The sequence below is a fragment of the Eschrichtius robustus genome, chromosome 6, assembly GCF_028021215.1.
Source record: "Eschrichtius robustus isolate mEscRob2 chromosome 6, mEscRob2.pri, whole genome shotgun sequence".
Lineage (NCBI taxonomy): Eukaryota > Metazoa > Chordata > Mammalia > Artiodactyla > Eschrichtiidae > Eschrichtius > Eschrichtius robustus.
In genome coordinates, this window is record NC_090829.1 from 20330614 (window position 1) to 20350449 (window position 19836).

The 19836-nt window shown below is 36.9% G+C and overlaps 1 protein-coding gene across 3 annotated transcripts in view; it reads right to left on the reverse strand.

The window, feature by feature from the left end:
• PIK3CB (phosphatidylinositol-4,5-bisphosphate 3-kinase catalytic subunit beta) overlaps positions 1–19836 on the reverse strand; it is a 195865-nt gene that overhangs the window by 107968 nt on the left and 68061 nt on the right. Inside the window, exon 3 of one of the 3 annotated variants that reach the window (XM_068545994.1) lies at positions 8495–8589. The exons of the other annotated variants lie outside the window; for them this stretch is intronic. The gene's annotated coding sequence lies outside the window, so the exon portion shown is untranslated. The remainder of the gene's footprint in view (positions 1–8494; positions 8590–19836) is intronic. 3 annotated transcript variants of the gene reach the window in all.

A 19836-nucleotide genomic window follows, 5' to 3' on the forward strand; every position in this document is an offset into this window, starting at 1 on the left:
ATTTCAACAAAGATGTAAAGGTAATTCGATGAGAAAAAAGAAAGTCTTTTCAACAAATGGTGTTGGAATTAGTAGACATCCATATGCTAAGAAAATGAAGCTCAATCCATATCTCACGTCAAAAATTATAAACTCAAAATGGATTGTAGGCCTAAATGTAAACACTAAAACTGTAAATCCTCTAGAAGAAAACACAGGAGAAAATCTTGTGATCTTGGATTAGGCAAAGAATTCTTAGATACAACACCATAAGCACAATTCATAAAATAAAAAATTGATAAAATGAACATCACCAAAACTAAAAACTTCTGCTCTTAAGGAAGACACTGCCCATAATATAAAAAGACAAGCCACAGACAGGAGAAAATGCTTACAAATCATATAAAGAACTTGTATCCAGAATACATAAAGAACTCTCAACATACAATAATAAGAAAACAGCTCAGGGCTTCCCTGGTGGCGCAGTGGCCAAGAGTCGGCCTGCCAATGCAGGGGACACGGGTTCAAGCCCTGGTCCGGGAAGATCCCACATGCCGTGGAGCAACTAAGCCCGTGCGCCACAACTACTGAGGCTGCGTGCCGCAACTACTAAAGCCCACGTGCCTAGAGCCCGTGCTCCGCAACGAGAAGCCACCGCAATGAGAAGCCTGCGCACCGCAACAAAGAGTAGCCCCCGCTTGCTGCAACTAGAGAAAAGCCCACGCGCAGCAATGAAGATGCAACACAGCCGAAAATAAATAAATAAATAAAAATTAAAAAAAAAAGAACATCCTGAATTCCTAAATTTGTTTTAAAAAAAAAAGAAAAACAGCTCAGTTTTTTTAAATTGGCAAAAGATTTGAACAGAGGCTATCAAAGGAGACAGATGGATGACAAAAGGGCTCAATATCATTAGTCATATAAATTAAAACAACAGTAAGACACCACTACACACCTCTTACATGGCTAAAATTAAAAAGACCAACCATACCAAGTGTAGACAAGGAAGAAGAGGAAATGGAACTCTCATACACTGCTGGTGGGAATGTTAAACAATAGAGCTACTTTGGAAAACAGTCTGGCAGTTTCTTAACATACACTTACCATATGATCAAGTCATCCCACTTCTAACTATATACCCAAATGAAATGAAGGCATATATCCATGTAAAAACTTGTACATAATTGTTCATAGCAGCTTTATTTATAGTAGCCAAAAATTGGGAAAAATTCAAATGTCCATCAACAAGTGAATGAATTTTTTAAAAAGTGGTACACTCATACAATGGAATACACTCAAAAAAGCAAAAACAAACAAACAAAAATCCACTACAGACACATTCAACAATGTGGATGAATCTCAAAATAATTATGCTGAGTGAAAGAAGCCTGACAAAAAGAGTACATACTGTATGACTCCATTTATATAAAAGTCTAGAAAACGTAAACTCGTGTATAGTGACAGATCAGTGGTTGCCTTGTGTGGGAGAGGGCAGGGAAGCAGGAAGAGGTAAGAAGGAGGGATTACAAAGGGACACAAGGAAACTCTTGGGAGTGGTGGATATGTTTATTTACCTTGATTATGGTGATGATGGATGGTTTCAGGGGTGTGTACATACGTCAAAATATATCAAATTATACACTTTAAATATGTGCAGTTTACTTTAAGTCAATTATCCCTCAATAAAACTGTTTTTAAAAGTGACAGAAATAGATGAAATGAGAGGCAAAATGTTGGTATTTACTGAAGCTGGGTGATGAGGAGTACACTGTATTACTCCTCTGCTTTTGTATATGGTTGCTATTTTCGTAAAAAAGGTTTTGTTAAATCCCATCTAAGGATATTCCTGGTGGCGCAGCGGTTAAGAATATGCCTGCCAATGCAGGGGACACAGGTTTGAGCCCTGGTCCAGGAAGATCCCACATGCCACGGAGCAAGTAAGCCCACGTGCCACAACTACCGAGCCTGCACTCTACAGCCTGTGAGCCACAACTACTGAGCCCGTGAGCCACAACTACTGAAGCCCATGTGCCACAACTACAGAAGCCCACGCGCCTAGAGCCCATGCTCCGCAACAAGAGAAGCCACTGCAATGAGAAGCCCACGCACTGCAACAAAGATCCAACGCAGCCAAAAATAAATAACTAAAATAAATAAATTTTTTAAAAAAAGATTAAAAAAAAAGTCCCATCTATACCATTTACCAGCTATGTGAATTTTGGTAAGTCACTTAAACTTCCTGAGCCTCCATTAACTAAAAAAGAGATTCATAATAAAATGCTCCTCCTGGGAACACTGTGACAAATGAAGGAGCTAATATGTGAGAGCCTGACACATTGCAAGTTCTGCTAAATGACAGCTTTCTCCCTTTACTGAACATCCTGGCCGTTACTGATTCCTCCTCCTAACTCTTACACCCCATAGCCTAGATCCACCACACTGACACTGTCATAAACAAGCCTTGTTTCTGTAGGCAGAACAGAACAACGATTAAAGATTGTGTTCTCAGAGTCTAACAGCTTAGTTGTAAAACCTGGCTCCATCACTCCGCTAGCAGAGAGATCTTGGGCAAATCACATGTCTTCTTCCTACTTAAATTCCTTTATCTGTGAAATGGTGAAAACAACAGTAACTACCTCATAGCATACTTATTAACACTGAGTAAAGAATGCCTGGAATATAATAAGCCCAATGTTTGTTGCTACTTATTAATTTTTTTAATTCAAAAACTGTTAGTTCTTTTGAGCTGTGAACCACATATATTCAACTACTTTTGTTTCCCCAAAAGTGATTAGCAGATAGTAGCCATCTGTAATTGTTTAATGAACTTAAGACCAAACACTATTATCCCTACTCCAACAATTAAAAAAAAGGAAAAAAAAAAAAGCTCACAGGATAATTGAATTTATAACACCTAAAGGTAAGTACTTACTATGTGTCAGCATTCTACTAAAGTCTTACATGCATTACTATATTTTATCCTTACTACTACCCTGTGGTAATACTACTACTCCTCAAGAAGCACCTGAGACTTAGAAAATCTGAGATCTCATGGATAAAAAACAGCAGTCCTCGGATTTGAAGTTGGGTCTAACTCTACAGGGTGAGCCCAACACCACACTCTACATAGTAACTACTAAAGCACCATAAAAAGAGTCTGAGACATTTAACCATAATAAACCACATTACGTTGACTGTAAGCTCCTTGAGGTCTTGTGCCATGCTTCTTAAAATACTGTCTCTCACCAAAGTGTACAGAGAAATCATTATACGTAGAAATTCTAAACTGATAAACTTTCACAGACAAGAACAAAACTACACAAAGTTACTACAGATGTCATTAACTGTCGCTGATCCTAGAAAGGCTTTAGGCAAATCACTGCAGAACAGCCTTTAGAGACTGTCTTCAGTGGAGGAGCTTCTCAACTTTCCAAGTATTAGGCATTCAAGAAACATTTGAGGAATGAAAACATGCTACATCAAATTTTAAAGACCATGCTTTGATTACCTTCAAATACCACCATGCAAAGACAAACAGGGGAAAGCCATCTCCTGAACACCAAGTATTACACATGAGTTAGGAGTTGTCAACAAAAGCTGACAGGACAAACTAAAGTTAGCACTTAAAACTGAGATGAGTTTATGAAACATCAGCCAACTGTCACAGAATTACAATCAAGATAAACCTGTATACTCCCCTGGTTTCTTCAGCATAGATTTTTGGCAAGATTCTCACAACTGAAGCCAAATCACCTGATGAATATCCATAGTAATACAGGAGCACGAAACTATAAAAACAAAAACTCTGAGACCTCACCCTTACCAGACAACTGGAAATGATGAGACTTCCTGAGCCTCTGGAGCCCAGAGCAGCAACCTTTTCAAGGAGACGTATTGCACCTCACTACCCAACAGCATCAACTCCCCAGATTCAAATTCTAAACTTCTCGGGTATTAGAGGCAAAACCACTATGGCAGATTTAAGAATTTCTTGATGAAGTAGTCATACCTAAAATGAATTACAAGACTGAATTCATGGGCCCCTGCCTTCCTTACTTTCTAGATCTGTCATTCAACATTCCCACACATACTATCCTTAATCCGGCCTTGCTGAACTGCTGATACTTGCCAGCATTTCCCATACTCTCTCCTGCCTCCTACCTTAAACCTATCATCCCTCTCCCTAGGTTGTCCTCAGCTACATATGTCCTGACCAACTCTTAGTCTTCTAGACTCTTGGAATCCACCCCTAATACTCCTCTGTGCACCCAAGCACCAGGGCATGTCTGTGTCAAAGCAGGAGCACACTATATTGAAGCTTGTTGCTTAGTGAGAACTTCCCAACCTCCTACTATTTCTGGCTCAATAAATATTTACTTCTGGCTGAATGAATTCGAATTCTACGGAAATCACTAGAACAATTATATTAGATCATTAAAAAAGTGATTTTTTTTTTTTTTTTTTGTTCTTTTGGCCGCGCTGCGCAGCATGCGGGATCTTAGTTCCCGACCAGGGATCGAACCCATGCCCCCTGCAGTGGAAGCACAGAGCGTTAACCACTGGACCACCAGGGAAGTCTCCCTTAAAAATGTGATTTAGGGACTTTCCAAGTGGTCCAGTGGTTAAGAATCCGCCTTCCAATGCAGGGGATGCAGGTTCGATCCCTGGTTGGAGAACTAAGATCCCACGTGCCACAACTACAGAGCCCACCATGCGCTCTGGAGCCCACGTGCCACAACTACAGAGCCCACGTGCCACAACTAGAGAGACACCCGCAGGCTGCAACAAAGACCTGACGCAGCTAAAAATAAATAAATAAATAGCATTAGGAACTGGCAAAGTAAATTGCAAGCGTCAAGTATTTCTCTACTGCCATCTCAAAATGCATCGTAAAGTTTAATCCTTTAGCTTTACAGTTAACCATGCTCTTTGCTTACTGAAGCAATATCACACCAATCTCCAAAATCAATTCCCTTACCTTTAATTTTTTTAAAAAGAGTTATTTTATTGAAGTATAGTTGATTTACAATGTTGTGTAAATTTCTACTGTACAGCAAAGTGATTCAGTTATACATATATGTACATTCTTTTTCATACTCTTTTCCTTTATGGTTTATCATAGGATATTGAATATAGTTCCCTGTGCTATACAGTAGGACCTTGTTGTTTATCCCTCTATCTTCTATTTCAAGGACAAAATTCTCATATTGAAAATATCAACTTTTTGACATAAAATCATCAGAAAGATTCTAATGATTCATCAAAATATTGATGATGCTTGAAAGGCAATACTGTGTTTAAATGAGAACTAGAAATGTTTTTCTCAAAAAGGAGTGAATTATCAAAGGGAATACAGTAGGCCCTCTGTATCCATGGCTTTCACATCCGCAGATTCAACCAACCACGTATAAAAATTTCACAGATACAGTATAATGACTGTATTCATTATACTAAACCATTTTATATGAGGGACTTGAGCATCAGCAGATTTTGGTATCTGTGAGGGCTCCTGGAACAAAACCTCTGTAGATACTGAAAGTGAACTGTAATGAAAGGTTACGTCCAGGTACATAAATTTCTACCTTGATATTATCATATTAATAAGTTACTAATAACTGAGTTAGAATGGTTGTCAGACTTTATAAACACTACAGATAGACATATACCATGTAATTACAGCCTAACATATAGGCTGTACTTGTGTGTCACTTTAATAAAAGCACTTTTATTAGACCACTTCTCAAGGTTTTCAAAGTACTTTAAGTTAAATACTACCTAAGAGACTGGTTTTCAATCTTCATATTCAATATTCTTTCTAAATAAGTATTTTACAAATACTTTAAAAATCTGAAATGAAATTATTCATATAATTTACATACATATATAGCCAATTTCAAAATATACTCATATAATGTCCTAATTATAATATAAAGGGAAAATAAAAGAAAATAAGTGTATATTTCAGTATGTGAATACTTGGACATAACCATACCCCTACACAATGAAGTAGTCAGAGGTTTGAATCTATACATAGAATCACCATGGATGTGACAACTACAAATGCAGACTGATCAAATGCCATAAAAGCCACTGGTGCCATTGATTTTACAAATCTTTACCTTCCAAGTTTATATCTTCCAAAATTAATGTATTAAAATCATGTAAAAAATGATGTGTATTATATTTTTATGTAAATAAATAAAGTTCAGATCTAGACTCAGATAATAATAAGACTTTTAACCATGACATAATAGTAGCACCTCCCCCAATCACTGTATCAGCAACAGGTACAACAATATCACCCCCTACAAATTTCAAAAGCATCTTACGGGGGGGATTTCACACTGTGCAGTTTCAGAACCCCTGCTCTAGGACAATTCCTACTATTTCTCAAAGGATTAATGGGGTCTCACAATTCATCTAGACCTAACTGTAGTCTGTATTTAAAACAATAATGAACATAATTTCCCATACATTTCTACTTGACAATCAATAGTGTTTCTTGTATTTGGCTATGTTGTCTTTGGCTAATTCTTGAAGGGTAAAAGAAGCTCTAAGTCAAGAAAACTTTAGCCCCCTAACCAATCAGAGGAATGTAAGGCCAGTATAATTGGCTCTTAGTTTTCAAGACCCTTACTAAACATACTGATGGGGTAGTCTAACTAAAACTACAGGGGAGTGTATGGCTGATTCATTTTGTTATGAAGTGGAGGCTAACACAACAGTGTAAAGCAACCATACTCCAATAAAAATTAATTAAAAAAAAAAAAAAAAAAAGAACATAAGCCATCTATTACCCAGCAGAAAAGTCAAAGAAGGATCTTTTTTCTCCTGTATCTCCCAGCTTGGAGTGTGCAAAAAGGAACTGATGGCTACAATTCACTTTTATTTCTGTCTGATACAGGAGAATAATGGTTCTCTTCTCAATTCCTCCTAGTTCCTTTCTAATCAGTAGAGAAAGCGAGGTGCACCAGTTCTAACATTTTAGAAAGAAAAAATGGCCCCCCAAGTTAAGAGACACCTCATTCCTCTATGTCTTGATGATTTACAGTTTTAAAAAAATAATTGATAGAATTGTTTTTAGAGCAGTTTTAGGTTTATGGAAAAACAGAGCAGAAAGTAAGATAGTTCTCCCCCACAGCTTCCCCTATTATTACCTCACATTAGTGCAACACATCTGTTACAACTGATGAACCAATGTACTATTATTAAATGGAGTCCATAGTTTTTTAAAAAAACAAAACAAAACAGGACTTCCCTAGTGGCACAGTGGTTAAGAATCCGCCTGCCAATGCAGGGGACCTGGGTTCGAGCCCTGCTCTGGGAAGATCCCACATGCCGTGGAGCAACTAAGCCCGTGCGCCACAACTACTGAAGTCTGCGTGCCTAGAGCCCATGCTCCGCAACAAGAGAAGCCACTGCAATGAGAAGCCCACTCACCGCAACGAAGAGTAGCCCCCGCTCGCCGCAACTACAGAAAGCCCACGCGCAGCAACGAAGACCCAACTCAGGCAAAAATTAATTAATTTTAAAATTCCTTTAAAAAACAAAACAAAACAAAACAAAAAACTACAGGGTAACTCGTAGCACTTAAGAGCTTCTTGCATAACACTTTTTAAAAAATTTTTATTGGAGTGTAGTTGCTTTACATGTTGTGTTAGTTTCTACTGTACAGCAAAGTGAATCAGCTATACGTATACATATACATTTTTTTTCTTTTTTTCAACCTTTAATTTTATTTTTTTAAATTGTAGTTTATTTACAATATAATGTTTCAGGTGTGCAACATAGTGATTCAATGTTTTTATATATTATACTCAATTACACTCCATTTGAAGTTATTACAAAATAATGGCTGTATTTCTCTGTACTGTACAATATTTTCTTTTTTTTTTAATAGATCTTTATTGGAGTATAATTGCTTCACAATACTGGTAGTTTCTGTTGTACACCAAAGTGAATCAGCCATATGTATACATATGTTCCCATATCCCCTCCCCCTTGAGCCTCCCTCCTGAGCCTCACTCCCATCCTCCCTATCCCATCCCTATACACATAACTTTTAAGGTAAGTATTGAGAGAGGGGGCATACTCACAAAATGTGCTGTGCTGTAATTAAAAATAGTATGTCCTTTATCTGATCTAAAACTGACACTGTTGCTAAACAAATAAGGTAACAAACCAAGTGGCAACAGATAAATCTTTTATAAAGATATTCTGAAGAAAATGAAATTACTGCTACATAATTGAAAACAAATATATTCTGGTTCCTATTTCCCTTAGTCACCCTTAGTTTATAGGCAGCATCACACACAAGAGTCCAGCCCGAGAAGTAACTTAGAATTTCAGGTTGGAAGGTACCTTAGGAGTGACAGACCCTTCCTATTTTAAAGATGAGGAAACTAGGGCCCAGATAAATCAAGTAAATTACCCAGGTGACACAAAAACAGAGCCAGGACTGAAGTAAGATTTTTTTCCAAGAAATTAACATACTTTACAATTATTTTTTCTTTACCTTTTTTTTTTTCTTCCTTCTTTAAAGGAAATGTTCTTCACAGGGTTGCCTTAGCACAACAATCCTTCACAGGGTGACTCTAGCACAGGGTTAACCTAGTACAGCAAGCACAAGACCGTACCTCAGTCTGGTATCACTCTTTTGTTTGAGCATTAAGCAAATGATCAAAGGCTGAGGACAAGCATGAAACTACTTATGAAAACAACTTTTCAAGGAAGCTATCAGAGGGCACAGGAACTTCAGTAGTGACAATTAGCTCAACTAAACACTTAGACTGTAATTACAAACCCATATCCTGTCAATTGTTCACTAGCAGAAAGAGAGGAAAGGGTTTAGACATTCTCAGCTTCCCTAGCAATGTGCCAGCAGAACTACAGGATTTTACTTCTTTCAATCAAGTGATAAGTAGAAACCAACATAAACTTGCTAGACAGATGAACAAGTAGTTCACACTAAAACTTCTTTGGAAAATCATGGGAAAAAAAACTTAAGAGAGATTGAAAGTGAATTTTTTAAAAATATTAAATGCAATAGTATTTACCTAGTATTTATTTCTTTACTATTATAAGATATAGGTAGAAGACAGGTTAATGTTCATAAAAGAACTGGAAGGGGCAGTGCACTTATCATGAACACCACATTTATTATCTCAACCTTCAGGTTTCAATCACAGACAGTTTAAGTGACGGGATTTTGATTTATCTGGGTTTCTGTCCTTCCCCTCCCCCCACTTCTACTGTTCAAAGACAACAAATCAGCCTTGTTTGCTGATTTGTTTACAATGAAGTATGCATTATACTGAACACTGAAAAACTGAACAGTATAGAACTCCATTTGTTAAAGATGGTTATTTTATCTGAATCACTGTAATTCCATGTAAAAGATCTCTCTAAAGTAATTCTACAAATTATTAAAGAATAACTGCTAAAACAATACTGTATACCTTATCATTTATATTGAAATAACATTCAAATTTATCCTCTTAAAATAGAAGGTGGGGGCTTCCCCAGTGATCCAGTAGTTACGAATCCCCGCTTCCACTGCAGAGGGCATGGTTTTGATCCCTGGTCGGGGAACTAAGATCCTGCATGCCGCGTGGTGCGGCAAAAAAAAAAAAAAAAGAAGAAGAAGAAGAAGAAGAAGAAGGTGGCACTCTAAATAGCCTTTAGAAAATATTTGCAAATATGCACTGAGCCTTGAAAACTTTTTAAACCTACTAACCCAGTAATTTACCTATTTAAAAACTTGAATTCAGGAAAATTTTCATACACAAAGCAAAAACATACAAACGTGACAAACTTGCAAATAACCTAACGGTCCAAATATCAAGAAATAGTTAGACAAACAATGATATACCCATTTGATGGCATATTAAGCAGCTATTTATACTGAAGTTTGTCATATGTGTACAATACTATGGACATGTTTATAGATGATATGGATAGAGTAAAATGTAAAGCAGTACAAGAAGTATAATTAGAATTCTGTTAACTGTAAAAAGGAAAAAATCATAAGTACAATCTAATGCATGGAAATTTAGGCTGGAAAACCAGAGGCTGGGAGGGGGAAAGAGAGGAAGGGGGAATTAGATGAAGTTAGTCAAAAGTATAACCTCCCAGTTATAAGATGAATAAGTACTAGAGATGTAATGTACAACATGATGAAAATAACTAACACTACTATACATTACACATGAAAGTTGTTAAGAGAGTAAATCCTAAGAGTTCTCATAAGGAAAAAATGTATATTTTTTCTATTTCTTTAATATTGTGTCAATATGAGATAACAGATTTTCATTAAATCTACTGTGGTAATCATTCCATGATGCATGTAAGTCAAATCATCATGTTGTATGACTTAAACTTATACACTGCTGGATGTCAATTATATCTCAACAAAACTGAAAGGACAAAAGAAAGAAAGAAATTAAAGATGGAAGGAAATATACTAATATAGTTCAAAAGTAACTATAAATAAATATTTGCTTTTTTCAATGTTTTATTAATGACAGCATACATATTATATACTTTTTTAAAAAGTTCTATTATTCAAGACACTTAGAATAGTCCAAAGGAAGAACTCAGGTTAGAGCTAGGCTAGCTATTCTTAATATGTTGGTGTTCATCAGTACTTCCAAACGTCAGATTTTCATTCTTAGTAGTTAATGTTAATATAAACAGAATACATTTATAAATACTTAATATGTCTCTGTAAAACAAGCATATTTCTTATAAGCCAGATTTATTTCAATGTCTATGAATGCAGAGCAATTTTTTAAAACCACAACACTTAATATACCAAGATGGCTTCTCTGTCTAACCTAGACACTGACAAGACTAACTCCTGTCTTGCTTAAGCAATTCCTCTCTTTTAAAACTTTCCCCAACAAGCAACCTATAATGCACAAACAGCTGGTAATCACAGTAAATATCCTGAAGAGGAAAGTATATATCTAAACCTGAAATAGTACAGGGAATTCCCTGTCAGTCCAGTGGTTAGGACACCACACTTCCACTGCAGGGGGCCCGGGTTCGATCACTGGCTGGGGAACTAAGGTCCCACAAGCCACGTGGCATGGTAAAAATAAAAATTTTTTTTTAATTTTAAAATCGTACAAATTTAAATAAAATATATAATATTACTAAATTCTCCTCCAAAAACCAGATTACTATCCTAAGATCTTAAAAGACATAGCTCCAAAGTATAAATTTCAAATTCAATAAAGGAATCATTTCATAAAATTATCTAGTATGTAAATGTTACTTTTTCTATTTTGAATATTTAAAATACAGTCTAATCTTAAGTCACTGAACCAGTCATTCTGTCATTCTCTTTATCTAGTATGAAGTTCATTAATATCCAGTCCACAAAGATTTATTATTGAAACACTAAGTAGTCTTTTTTGTAATACTGTTTCACCAACGTGTTTTTTGTATAGCTTGGATTTCATAACCTTGGACAACTAATTTATGAATAAGAACTTTCCACCCTGCAAAGTTAAAGGATTAAATAAAACAGCACATACAGAAAAGAACTTTGCATAGCACTTCACATAAAAAAGCACTCAAGGGGGGCTTCCCTGGTGGTGCAGTGGTTGAGAATCTGCCTGCCAATGCAGGGGACACGGGTTCGAGCCCTGGTCTGGGAAGATCCCACATGCCGTGGAGCAACTAGGCCCGTGAGCCACAACTACTGAGCCTGCACATATGGAGCCTGTGCTCCCAACAAGAGAGGCCACGATAGTGAGAGGCCCACGCAACACGATGAAGAGTGGCCCCCACTTGCCGCAACTAGAGAAAGCCCTTGCACAGAAACGAAGACCCAACACAGCTAAAAATAAATAAATAAATATTTTAAAAAAAAAAAAAAAAAAAAGCACTCAAGGGACTTCCCTGGCAGTCCAGTGGTTAAGATGTTGCACTTCCACTGCAGGGGACATGGGTTTGATCCCTGGTTGGGGAACTAGGATCCCGCATGCCGTGTGGCAAAAAACAAAAACAAACAACAACAAAATACAAAATCTCAATAATTGATGACATATTAATTTACAGTGAGACCAGTTTCTTTCCAACAAAAGGAACAGCCATGCCTCCTAGTCACAGCATAAATCATCAGTCTTGTTTGCTTGATGTGAAAGAAATTAAAACAGTATTTCTTAAAAGGTGGTCTCTAGTGACCTACAGGTGGTTTGCTCACATACATTTCCCCAAATTAATTACATTTTCTACAAAAATCCCACAACACAACTCTATGCTAGCAGAGCTGTGTTGTTCAATTTCCCTTGGGTAACAGTTAATGGGATGCTTCCAAATCTTAGCAAATATATTTTTACTTCACTTCTGCTACAGCATTTACTTTTGTTAAGTATTTATTGTTAGTATTATGTTGCATCATTCACCTTAGGATCAGTGGCTCAAAACTAATTCAAAGAGACCAAAATCAGAGGGGCAAAAATTAAAGTTACATTCCTTGTAACAAAACAAACACAATTTCACAACTGCAAAAAAAAAAAAGGTTCCAATGATAACGTTAATGACAATACTCAGAGAGAAAGCAGAACGAGCTACTGCAAAATTCCTTCACCAAGAGGGGAGAGAGCCGAAGCAAGAAGAACTACAGTCCTACAGCCTGTGGAACAAAAACCACATTCACAGAAAGACAGACAAGATGAAAAGGCAGAGGGCTATGTACCAGATGAAGGAACAAGATAAAACCCCTGAAAAACATCTAAATGAAGTGGAGATAGGAAACCGTCCAGAAAAAGAATTCAGAATAATGATAGTGAAGATGATCCAGGACCTCGGAAAAGAATGGAGGCAAAGATCAAGAAGATGCAAGAAATGTTTAACAAAGACCTAGAAGAAATAAAGAAAAACAGAGATGAACAATAAAATAACTGAAATGAAAAATACAACAGAAGGAATCAATAGCAGAATAACTGAGACAGAAGAACGGATAAGTGACCTGGAAGACAGAATGGTGGAATTCACTGCCACGGAACAGAATAAAGAAAAAAGAATGAAAAGAAATGAAGACAGCCTAAGAGAACTCTGGGACAACATTAAACGCACCAACATTCACATTATAGGGGTCCCAGAAGGAGAAGAGAGAGAGAAAGGACCCAAGAAAATATCTTCAAAAGAAAGCTGGAGTAGCAACACTCATATCAGATAAAATAGACTTTAATATAAAGAATGTTACAAGAGACAAAGAAGGACACTACATAATGACCAAGGGATCAATCCAAGAAGATATAACAATTATAAATATATATGCACCCAACATAGGAGCACCTCAGTACATAAGGCAACTGCTAACAGCTATAAAAGAGGAAATCGACAGTGACACAATAATAGTGGGGAACTTTAACAGCTCACTTACACCAATGGACAGATCATCCAAACAGAAAATTAATACGGAAACACAAGCTTTAAATGACACAACAGACCAGATAGATTTAATTGATATTTATAGGCCATTCCATCCAAAAACAGCAGATTACACTTTCTCCTCAAGTGCACACAGAACATTCTCCAGGATAGATCACATCTTGGGTCACAAATCAAGCCTCAGTAAATTTAAGAAAACTGAAATCATATCAAGCATCTTTTCTGACCACAATGCTATGAGATTAGAAATGAATTACAGGGAAAAAAATGTAAAAAACACAAACACATGGAGGCTAAACAATATGTTACTAAATAACCAAGAGATCACTGAAAAAATCAAAGAGGAAATCAAAAAATATCTAGGGACAAATGACAACGAAAACACAATCCAAAACCTATGGGATGCAGCAAAAGCAGTTCTAAGACGGAAGTTTATAACAATACAAGCCTACCTCAAGAAATAAGAAAAATCTCAAATAAACAATCTAACCTTACACCTAAAGGAACTAGAGAAAGAAGAACAAACAAAACCCAAAGTTAGCAGAAGGAAAGAAATCATAAAGATCAGAGCAGAAATAAATGAAATAGAAACAAAGAAAACAATAGCAAAGATCAATAAAACTAAAAGCTGGTTCTTGGAGAAGATAAACAAAATTGATAAACATTTAGCTGGACTCATCAAGAAAAAGAGGGAGAGGACTTAAATCAATAAAATGAGACATGAAAAAGGAGAAATTACAACAGACACTGCAGACATATAAAGCATCCTAAAAGACTACTATAAGCAACTCCATACCAAAAAAATGGACAATCTGGAAGAAATGGACAAATTCTTAGAAAGGTATAACCTTCCAAGACTGAACCAGAAAGAAATAGAAAATATGAACAGACCAATCACAAGTAATGAAACTGAAACTGTGATTAAAAATCTTCCAACAAACAAAAGTCTAGGACCAGATGGCTTCACAAGTGAATTCTATCATACATTTAAAGAAGAGCTAACACCCATCCTTCTCAAACTCTTCCAAAAAACTGCAGAGGAAGGAACACTCCCAAACTCATTCTATGAGGCCACCATCACCCTGATACCCAAACCACACAAAGATACTACAAAAAAAGAAAACTACAGACCAATATCACTGATGAATATAGATGCAAAAATCCTCAACAAAATACTTGCAAACAGAATCCAACAGCACATTAAAAGGATCATACACCATGATCCAGTGGGATTTATCCCAGGGATGCAAGGATTCTTCAATATACGCAAATCAATCAATGTGATACACCAAATTAACAAATTGAAGAAGAAAAACCATATGATCATCTCAATAGATGCAGAAAAAGCTTTTGACAAAATTCAACACACATTTATGATAAAAACTCTCCAGAGAGTGGGCACAGAAGGAACCTACCTCAACATAATAAAGGCCATATATGACAAACCCACAGCAAACTTCATTCTCAATGGTGAAAAACTGAAAGCATTTCCTCTAAGATCAGGAACAAGACAAGGATGTCCACTCTCGCCACTATTATTCAACATAGTTTTGGAAGTCCTAGCCACGGCAATCAGAGAAGAAAAAGAATTAAAAGGAATACAAATCAGAAAAGAAGAAGTAAAACGGCACTGTCTGCAGATAACATGATACTATACACAGAGAATCCTAAAGATGCCACCAGAAAACTACTAGAGCTAATCAATGAATTTGGTAAAGTTGCAGGATACAAAATTAATGCACAGAAATCTCTTGCATTCCTATATACTAACGATGAAAAAATCTGAAAGAGAAATTAAGGAAACATTCCCATTTACCACTGCAACAAAAAGAATAAAATATCTAGGAATAAACCTACCTAGGGAGACAAAAGACCTGTATGCAGAAAACTGTAAGACAGTGATGAAAGAAATTAAAAATGATACCAACAGATGGAGAGATATACCATATTCTTGGATTAGAAGAATCAATATTGTGAAAATGACTACACTACCAAGGCAATCTTCAGATTCAATGCAATCCCTATCAAATTACCAATGGCATTTTTTACAGAACTAGAACAAAAAATCTTAAAATTTGTATGGAGACACAAAAGACCCCGAATACCCAAAGCAGTCTTGAGGGAAAAAAACAGAGTTGGAGGGCTCAGACTCCCTGACTTCAGACTACACTACAAAGCTACAGTAATCAAGACAATATGGTACTGGCACAAAAACAGAAATATAGATCAATGGAACAGGATAGAAAGCCCAGAGATAAACCCAGACACCTACGGTCAACTAATCTATGACAAAGGAGGCAAGGATATACAATGGAGAAAAGACAATCTCTCCAATAAGTGGTGCTGGGATAACTGGACAGCTACATGTAAAAGAATGAAATTAGAACACTCCCTAACACCACACACAAAAATAAACTCCAAATGGATTCGAGACCTAAATGTAAGACTAGACACTATAAAACTCTTAGAGGAAAGCATAGGAAGAACACTCTTTGACATAAATCACAGCAAGATCTTTTTTGATCCACCTACTAGAGTAATGGAAATAAAAACAAAAGTAAACAAATGGGACCTAATGAAACTTAAAAACTTTTGCAAAGCAAAGGAAAGCACAAACAAGATGAAAAGACAACCCGCAGAATGGGAGAAAATATTTGAAGATGAATCAACAGACAAATGATTAATCTCCAAAATATATAAACAGCTCATACAGCTCAATATTAAAAACAAACAACCCAATCAAAAAATGGGCAGAAGACATAAACAGACATTTCTCCAAAGAAGACACACAGATGGCCAAGAAGCACATGAAAAGCTGCTCAACATCACTATTAGGAAATGCAAATCAAAACTACAATGAGGGCTTCCCTGGTGGCACAGTGGTTGAGAATCTGCCTGCCAATGCAGGGGACACAGGTTCGAGCCCTGGTCTGGGAAGATCCCATGTGCCACGGAGCAGCTGGGCCCGTGAGCCACAATTACTGAGCCTGCGCGTCTGGAGCCTGTGCTCCGCAACAAGAGAGGCCGTGATAGTGAGAGGCCCGCGCACCGTGATGAAGAGTGGCCCCCGCTTGCCACAACTAGAGAAAGCCCTCGCACAGAAACGAAGACCCAACACAGCCATAAATAAAGAAAAAAGAAAAAAAAAAAAAACTTCGGCAGGATGTCACTCCATTTCTGACCTCCTCCGATGTCATTTAAAAAAAAAAAAAAAAAAACTACAATGAGGTATCACCTCACATCAGTTAGAATGGGCATCATCAGAAAATCTACAAACAACAAATGCTGGAGAGGGTGTGGAGAAAAGGGAACCCTCTTGTGCTGTTGGTGGGAATGTAAATGGCTACAGCCACTGTGGAGAACAGTACGGAGGTTCCTTAAAAAACTAAAAATAGAATTACCATATGACCCAGCAATCCCACTACTGGGCACATACCCAGAGCAAAACCATAATTCAAAAAGACACATGCACCCCAACGTTCAATGCGGCACTATTTACAATAGGCAGGTCATGGAAGCGACCTAAATGCCCATCGACAGACGAATGGTAAAAGAAGATGTGGTACATATATGCAATGGAATATTACTCAGCCATAAAAAGGAATGAAATTGGGTCATTTGTAGAGACGTGGATGGATCTAGAGACTGTCATACAGAGTGAAGTAAGTCAGAAAGAGAAAAACAAATATTGTATATTAAAGCATATAATGTGGAACCTAGAAAAATGGTACAGATGAACTGGTTTGCAGGGCAGAAATAGAGACACAGAAGTAGAGAACAAACATATGGACACCAAGGGGGGAAAGTGGCGGGGGCGGGGGTGGTGGGATGAACTGGGAGATTGGGATTGACATATATACACTCATATGTATAAAATGGATAACTAATAAGAACCTGCTGTATAAAATAATAAAATTCAAAACAAAAAAAAAGAAAAAATTCCTTCATCAAACTACACACTGGGCGCTGCATAATATCAATGGCATAGAACATGACAGAGCAATTCCTACCTCGTGTGTACATTAGTAGACATTTTGCTTTATGAAGCCCAAAACCCCTGGAGTATCTATCACGGCTCCTGAGAGAGAAGTGTTCAGTGACTTTTTGTTCTGTTTGTGAATGAAAAGCCATGCAACCAGAGTAAGGATTTTTCATTTGGTTCGTTATTTTGTGAGCCATGATGTAGAACAAAAATAGCAGCTGCATGTACTTCTCATGGAATTTAAGTTACCAACACAACATCCCTGTGTCAGTCTTTACTTGTAGTCAATGCATTCACAAGTGATCTAACTACAGATACAAGAATCTGACTATGGTCTACTACAGTTGTACCTGAGGGTTCACATATTTTTTAGCATGTAAATAGCACACTATTTTTTATCACAAATGAACTTCCTTTATATTATAGTTAAAGCATATTTTTCTTATGTGTGTAAGTAGATTATATTACCTATAAATTTCTTTTCAGTATAGTAAAACAAGTATTATAAAACATACTACAAAAAGGGGGTTGGGTCTAACAGGGTTTAGAATCTTTATTATAAACTTCTTTAAGATTCTTTATACATATAGCAAAACTTCCTAGAAAGGTACTTTCAAGAAAGGTTTTACCAATTTGTATCCCCACTACATTAATGGATGTACACAGTATCCATTAACAGAACTGTAATAAAGCTTTTTAATCTTAGCCAATTATTTAAAGTTATCTGAGTTAATCTGCATTTCTGATTACTTGTAAAATCAAAAATTTTTTAAAGACTACAAGAACTCCACGGGGAGGGAGAGAACAGGCAGAGTGTAGGAGGGTAAGACACCATTCCCAAAGAACTGTCTTACAAAAAAGACTTTTGAGTTGAGGCCTTGCTCTTTGCCTTGCTGCTGTTGATGTATTCCAGTATACAATAACACAGCAGGGTTTCCCTGGTGGCGCAGTGGTTAAAGAATCTGCCTGCCAATGCAGGGGACACAGGTTCCATCCCTGGTCCGGGAAGATCCCACATGCCGCGGAGCAACAAAGCCCATGCACCACAACTACTGAGCCTGCACTCTAGAGCCCATGAGCCACAACTACTGAGCCCGCGTGCTGCAACCACGGATGCCTGAGTGCCTAGAGCCTATGCTCCGCAACAAGAGAAGCCACCACAATGATAAGCCTGCAGGCTGCAACGAAGAGTAGCCCCTGCTCACCACAACGAAGAGCAGCCCTGCTCGCCACAACTAGAGAAAGCCCTCACACAGCAAGGAAGACCCAACGCAGCCAAAAATTTTAAAAAATAATAATAATAACACAGCAGACTGAGCCCAGTACTGTAGGGGTAAGTGGACAGATAACATGAGGGCTGCCCCACAGCTCTTCTGGAGAAAAAAGGAGACCCAAGAGGAGCATTACTTGGGACCGCCCACAACATCGTGCCTTCCTCTTCTTCTCCCAAGTCCTTATACACTCAAAGCAGTGGGCAACTGCTGAAAAGAGAAGAGGGTTATTTTCAATCTCTCCATATTTTGGTTTTAGGCATGTGGCTTATAAATAAAATTTGCCTGAGATGTTAAAAAAAAAAAATCAAAAATTTTTTATATTTACTAGAATTTGTATTTCTGTATATGTTTGATCACACTGATGTAATTTATGTTAGAGGTCATTTCACTTCAACATTGTCTTTTTGCATTTCATAGTGAATGATACCACATGAAAATGTTAGAACTGAGTTGTGATTTTATTGACTTGTTGCCTGCTTACCTTAGGCTTTGAAACTTTTCATATATTAAAGTCTACTATCCAAATAAACTGAATACTTTGGTATCTTAGAGATTATTTGCTTTGAGAATAATTCTTACTGTGATAAAATAGAGCACCCCACAATAAAACCCTGTTTTCCAAGGGAAAAAAAATTCCAAATACATTCCAATTCCAAATATTCATCTGCAGTAAATTTAAATTTTCTACAGTTTATCAGGTAATGTAATGCCCTAAGTGGACTTCACAGAATGCTGACATATCTATTTGTCATTCATGTTATATTAAAAAATTATTAGGAACTACGTTTTTTCCATTTTAATTGTATTGCTGTTATTTTTTCCTTAAAAAATTCCATTCTCAGCATACTCTGTGTACTAACATAATGTATTCAGTATTCAAATAAAAGACATTCTGTTTTTAAAATAAATTAAATCAAATTAAACCAATTTTTGTCACCCATGGCCCATTTTGGAGTGTCAGTGTTTTTCATTTCTAACTGGTATGGTATCTTTCTCTATTGAGGATTTTTATGTGGTAAGAATTTAGGCCTCTCCAAAATCAGTCAAGGCTAATCCCAGAAGCCTATCGTCTGAGAACTTACAATCTTGAAGGTCACACAGAGCAGCAGAGTCTGAGCAGTAGTCTATGCTTTAAGACAGGTTTAGAAATGCAGTGAATCTCAAAATGCATGTGGAACATCAAACCACAGCGTGCTC